Below are 7,105 nucleotides of genomic sequence, written 5' to 3'. Positions count from 1 at the left end.
CTTACTGTGGTGTCATTTCCAATGTATACAAACATACCAACATTACGTTGTACACCTGAAACTAATATAATGCCATATGTCAATTATACCTCCATATAAAAGTGAGTAAAGTTTATTGAGTAATTCTGAACATTTTACTCTGTACTCAGGATATGCAGGGGCTTTCTTTGCATCAGATTTTTGTTTAATTCTCACATCATCTCGGTGAGCTAAGTGCCCTTCATCCCTACAGTTGGAGAGAATAGAGTGATGGCGGTTGAAGGACCTTCGCAAGGACACAGGCAGTAAAGGTGCCCTCCAGGTTGAGCCCAGCGATGTGGTTCAGACCCACATGCTCAGCCACTGCACCCACCACCTCGCATTCACCTTCTGAAGGGACTGTTCCTCCAGGGAAAGCACTCCCCTCCCTCACTCACAGATGTGCCGCCCACAGCTACTCCTCTCAGTGAGTGACCGCATTTCCCATAAACTGAGGCGCCTGCAGCGGAGCAATTCCAGTTCTTGGACAAGATTCCGGCCTCACCATTGTCCCCTTCTTTGGAAACGACAAGCTTTGTATTTATCTTATGTAACAACACCCAGAGCTCCCGCACACACCTTCCCCTTCTTAGAGACAGCAGTGTCCCCAATTCCTAAATCCAACCTACTGTTCTCATCAGTATTTCAGGCTTTTCAGCATGTTAAGTGCAAATTAGACCCCCTGAAATCAGACCAGAAAGTGTCTCACTTACTTTGGGAAAATATGTTTCTGTTAATTCGGAAAAGTCAGAATTTCTTGGCGAGGTTGGGGAAAAATCACTCCTGTTTCTGGATTTGAGAACAAACTCTGTCCCTAGACCCCAGTGGTAATTCAGTACTGTGGGCAGTTGTTCAGAGGCAACTGGGAGAATATCACTTTTAATTTGACAAACAGACAATCATAATTTACTCAAAATTCATTTATCGTGATGTGTGACAATCTGGGAAAGCCAAGCTAAGGTCCACATTAGAGTTGAATTAAAAAGAATGGCAAACAAAGCAATTCTATATGAAGAATACACTGACATGTAGTCAAACAGAACACTATCAAAACGTGTTTATACAAATGACAAAATTTAAAAATTATATCAGTTTATTTTTTAAAGGAATGGATCACTGTGGCTGGTGTGGGTCAGTGGTTGAGCGTCATACTGTGCACCGAAAGGTGGCCGGTGTGATTCCTTGTCAGGTCACATGCCGAGCTTTGGGAATCAGTCCCTGGTCCTGTGTGTACAGGAGGCGACAGATAATATTTCTCTCTCACATCAATATCTCTCTCCCTCTCCCTTCCTCTCTCAAAAATCAATTAAAAAATAAAAGAATGTATCAACAATGACTTAATTCTGTATGTTGTCCAGTTACATGTGACAAAAAGTGCTGCTTTTAATATCCTCTATCTCACACTTTCCTCAGAGCTGATTAAATGGAAAGAGAGTTCAGGTAAAGCAATGTAGCAGCTGCCCCCACATGGTGCAGGTGGCCCCAGGATGGACCTCCCACTGAGCAGGAGGGGAGGCAGCCCTGCTCTGCTCTGCAGGGAAACTTGGGGACTATCCTAAGAGAAAGCTGTTGACTTGGTTTCCTGGGAGAAAGTGGTTGCCAGTTCAGAAGTTGTACAGTCTCTGATCTTCATGCTCAGGGCCACAGCTTTTTATTTAAAGAAAATGAAACACAACATCTTGGGAAGAATTGAGTAAAATCAGAAACACAGATTTAAAAATTTTTTATTTTTATTGATTTCAGAGAGGAAGGGAGTGGGAGAGAGCAAGAAACATCAATGATGGGAGAGAATCATGGATTGGCTGCCTCCTGCACGCCACCCCCCACTCGGGCCCTAAGCGGGAATAGAATCATAACCTCCTGGTTCATAGGTCAATGATCAACCACAGAACCATCCTGTCTGGGCCAGAAGCACAGATTTTTGTGGAAAAACAGGCAGGTTGCCATCAACAACATCACACAAGGCCTTGAGCCCTCGGTGTCACACCATGGACTCCCTGTGCTGAGCCTGAAAGGTTGCAGTGCACCTGGGGAAAACAGCGTTTGGTCATTAGCACAGTTAGCATGGAGTGTCTGCCTCTTGTCCGAGTCATCTCAGAACATTCTCCGTCGTTTCCAGAAAGCTCCCACCGCTAATTTGAAACTTAAAGTGAGAATCAGGTTATTGGTCCCTATAGTTAAGGGGCAAATCGGTAGACAGGGCCAAGGTCTTTTTACCACGGAAGACACGTATCCGTGAGGGAAGGCCTTGCCACGGACAGGCCATGCTAGTTCTCAGCACGGCCGGCAGCCCTGCCCGGTGAGATGCAGCGATGTCCTCCCGCAGGGACGTTTGATGGACCCGTCTTTCCACGAAGCCAGTTGGCAGGGCTTCCTCGGCTTCTGAAGTCCATTCTCTCACTTCACTGATCTGCGCTTCATGACCCTCAGCCCAGCGCGAGCTTTAGAACCAGAGTGTGTGCAGGGTGTGGCCCAGGGAGAGCAGCAGAGGGAGCTCACAGGCCCGCCCACTGTGCTGTCAGCAGGGGTTTCCCTTCCTTCTCTCTGACCCAGGCCTGTGGTAACCATGTCCTGGAGAAGAACCCAACTCTGCATCCAGTACAAACACCGCCAGAGGGTTTTTCAAAATTCCACCTTGTGTTCCACCAGCCACTGCCCATGATTCCAGGTCTGCGCCTGCAATGTTGTTTCTTTTATTCAAAATAAATGATAAAATATGTGCCAGTGATTTGGGGATAGTCCGTCCTTATGGAGAAGGAAGTTTCTCCTCAGGAGAGTAAACTGTCTAATACTCCCTCTCCCAGGGCGAATGCGCTCCCTCCCCCGCGGCCTGGCCCCTCTTCCTCCAGGTGCTGGGAGCACCATGCCACCCTGCAGCGCCATGTGGAGACCACTCGCTAATCACTGCAGGGTCCCTATTGGGCCACACGGGTCACAAGCAAGACAAAGAGCAAAACGGGTGCTGGTACAAGGCCACCTAGGCACGCTGAGGAGGACCTGGGGGCCTAAGATGCCCTGTCAGTCTCATAGTCCCAAATCTGGGACCCGACCTTAAAGAAACAGCTTTCAGGGGATCTGGTCAGTAGTTAAATTAAGAGCAAAGGGGACAGTTCACGAGAAATTGTCTATGTCCTCGCCGGTTTGGCTCAGTGGATAGAGCGTTGGCCTGTGCACCCAAGGGTCCCAAGTTCCATGGGTTTGATTCTGGTCAAGGGCATGTACCTGGGTTGCAGGCTCCTCCACAGCCCTGGGCCCAGGTCATGGCTTGTGCAGGAGGCAACCCATCGATGTGTTCCTCTCACATGGATATTTCTCTGTCTTTCCCTCTCTCTTCCACTCTCTCTAAAAAGTCAATGAAAAAATAACTTCGCGTAAGGATTAAACAAAATAATAATAAAATAAAATAAAAAGAATAAGAAAGTCCTTTAAACATTGTCTAAACATGGCTACACCATTAACCAGGGAATGCTTTCTAATAGCCACAGCGGGAGGGCACATGAGGACGCAGAAATGTGAGGCTGCTCCAGGAGTGCGCACCCCATGGCCTTTCCCATTTCTAAGCTTTGAAATCGCAGACGTGTGACAGGTCAGTCCTCCAGGCCACTGGTCCCGCCGTGAGGAAGTGCACAGCAGTGTGTTCAGTTTCTCCCTGAAGAGAGTGAACACTGAGTTCTTCCAACTGTCAGCATCCCCTCAGCTGTTGCTGATTCGTTGCAGTATCGTTCCTCCTGCCCATCTTCTCTCCGCCTATAGTTTTATAGCCATGACTCAAGGCCTCCAGGAACTCGCTCTGGCTGTGCTCCCGGGAGTGTTTACCTGGATGGGCTGCCAAGGGGGCCTCTAGCTACTCATCTGTTAGTTAAAGACGGTCCGTGTCAATGATTAGCTCAGAAGCTTATGCAGAAACTTTGTCTTCATTATTTCAGTCTTTCACTTTGGCTCAATGGTCTCTCCTCTCAACAACTGATGAGTAAATATGTATCTTAAAACCTTCACCCCTGTTATAATTTATAGGGTGCTTTTTGGAGAATAAAGTGATTGTGTTGAGTTACAAAAGTGTAAAAAAATTATCAAAATATGAATGGTTGTGATGGACCATTTCAATACAAAAAGTGAAGTTAAAACTCATTGACTATTTTAAATTCTTTTGGAGAAATAAGGTAACTTTGCTTCCTGGTTCAATCCACCTCCTCAAATAATCTGACCTCCACCAATAGACTCTCCCTCTCTTTATGCAAGTGATACTTTATGAGTTTTAGCTAACAGCTGGGTAAGGTTAGTTTCTGTCCTTCATGTCAATAAGAGAACAGACCATCAACGTGCCAGTGGCGTGTGGAAGCCTGAGGCCTGTCTAACTGCCTGGAGCTGAGGTCACAGAGCAGGGACAGGGCCTGACCCCATAACCGACACCCAGCACCACACTGTCCAGCTTCCTTACAGGGGGGTCGCTGTGGGCCTGGGGCATCTGATTGTCTCTCAAAGAAAGTGTTGTCTTCTTTCTCCTCCCATGTGCCCCCTTGTCTGGCTTCTGAGGAGTTTTAGAAAGTCAGGTTTCCGGACTTGGCAACAGAAAATGAGAGACACAGAGACACTGTGCCTGGAACTGCAGAGGCTGCCGGGAGCATTTAGCTGAGGGAGGTAATAAGGAGGTGGTGGGGACAGAGCTCAGAGAGTCCTGCGAGGATATTGGGAAATGAATCTATACACACTACAGGGGAAGGAAAGGGTAACATGAAAAGTGGTATCAGTCTCGTGAATTAAATATATTTTATTTCGTATTTGAGAGGCAATGTGAAATTACTTTGGAAACCACTTCTGGCTGCGGGAGGGGCTGGAGGAGGGCTGAGTGTCATATGTGAAAGGATACTCTCCAACCATCAGCCATGCTAACCTCTGAAAGGGCAGGTCGGCAGCCGCAGGGCGGGGCATATGTCCTGCTTACACACTCTTAATTATTGCAATGGACAGGCATTACCTGATGATTGAACCACCATTAACAAAAGCACATGGACAGAATCAGGGAGAAAATATTAGTAATAAATAGAAGCAAAGACAATAGAATTTCTGCATGTATCTCACCTTTAGCTCTGAGATTCCTGGGGACCAAGTAACACAGGAAACAGAGGTGGATCCTGAACTTGCTCTCATCTCTCAGGGAAGCACAGTAGTCCCTCAAGGGGCACTCATGCGCCCAGTTAACATTTCATGAGTCTATATGTGTCACAAGAAATGATAAACAATTGTTGAAGGGCCGCACACCTGTGTTCTAGGAGTCATAGAAACACCTAGAAATGGCTACATCTCGTATGAACCCTTGATGGAAAGCAGCATGTGACAGGACAGTGTAACACAGTGAAGATGGGACTGGCGCTCTGTGTACCCTCACTTGCCCTCTGGCAAGCACGCTCAGCAAGAGATGTCGCTGAACCTGAGCCATTGAGTCAGAGCCCCACCAGCAGTGCCAGCCATGCCACGGTGAGAGAGGCTCGGCGTGTGGCCTCCACACCCAGGGGACGGAGCTGAGCCCAGAAGGAGGAAAGGGGCCGCCTTCACACGTTTGCCGCCTCATCTAAATCCACAAGGAGGACCATTTGCCACCCATGCCCTTCCACAGGTAGTTGTTTATTCAGATTTATGACAGGTTTACAAACTTCTATTTGAATTTTTGTGTTGCCAAGTGGTGTTTATGTGTAATATTAGGGGCGTAGAGACAAGTAACTTGTAGGGAGTTCTGTTTCCATCTCTAGGTGGCCGACATGGGATGTGGAATTTTATCCAAGTGATGAATGTCTGGCCTAGTGGTGCTTTGGGGACATGTGGCTTCACCGGAGCCAATGCTACAATCGCTTCCATGTCTACGCTGCCGGGGAGCTCCGCTGGTTAGAGTGTCGTCCTGATTGGCCATGGTTAAGGGGCGACCGCCAGTCAGGGCACATACAGGAAGCAACCAATGGGAGCATAAATGAGTGGACAGCAAATCGACTTTTCTCTCTCTCTCCCCCTTCCTCTCTCTCCTCCAACCAATCATTTAAAAAAGTGCCTCCATGTCTAAGCAGAGAGAACTGCCTGCACAGTGGCCGGTCCTGGCTGGAGCGAAAGGGTCCCTGGTCGCAGGCACAGGTGTGGCTGTGGGTGTTTAAGTGGGAGCCGCCCAGGGCTGGGCAGGAACGGGGGTCCCAGGACAGTCCATACTGCACCGAGTGTGCCTGTGACTCCCAGTCTCCGTGTGCGCACCTGTGACCGCAGCTGCAGGGGTTCCCTGAGCCGTGACCCTGGGACCCCGGAGAAGGGCAGAGCGGGTCACATCCCAGTATCTGCCAAGTTCCCTGCTGTTGGCTCTCATCATTTTTGCTGCCCCATTTTATTCATGGTCCTTAATGCTTTAGGCATCTGAAGGCTAATGTGCAGTGACGATGAGCGATGAGCGGAAGAAACTGCTTGCCACCCATTCCTTCACGTTTATCAAACAGCAGGAAAACACAAAGAAAACCCATGTATGTCACTCTTCTTAGGTTCTTTGCTTTTCTGATTTTTTGGCGACTTGCCTGACCTGCCTGTGTTGTAAAGTTCCCAGGGAATCCCTTGTGATGCTGGCTGGCTTTGTGTAAGGTCTTATGGAATTTTCACGCACAATCTAGGCCTAATGGTGAAGAACACGTGTATTAAGTTCATGTAAGTGGTGTGGACGAAAAGGGCCACATGCTGACCTGACAAGCTCAGGAGAGGCCTGCATGGCAGTTTTGCAGACTCGGAGACCTAAAGTCACCACAAAGGATGGTCTGAAATTAAACTTTAAGTAAAAGCAGTTATGGTGGGCATTTATGTTCTAAGCTGATATCTTCACTAAGGTCAACCTTTACTGTAACTGAGCCTATCTGTCTTTTTGAATCTAAGATAACATATCCTTGGGATGTCTGGGTAACTTGTGACTCCCCTTTTTATGGAGCCCCTGGGGCACAACCAGGTGTGCTGGGCCCAGGACAGATGCCTCAGATTCTTTCATTTATCATGTTAATCGTTCCTGCACCCACCTAAGTGTGTGTCCATCATTTTACTTTTTATCCTATCCCAGAGGTTCCGCCCCCCC

This window comes from Myotis lucifugus, unplaced genomic scaffold, assembly GCF_000147115.1.
Source record: "Myotis lucifugus unplaced genomic scaffold, Myoluc2.0 scaffold_958, whole genome shotgun sequence".
Classification (NCBI taxonomy): domain Eukaryota; kingdom Metazoa; phylum Chordata; class Mammalia; order Chiroptera; family Vespertilionidae; genus Myotis; species Myotis lucifugus.
This window is presented reverse-complemented; position numbering follows the sequence as displayed.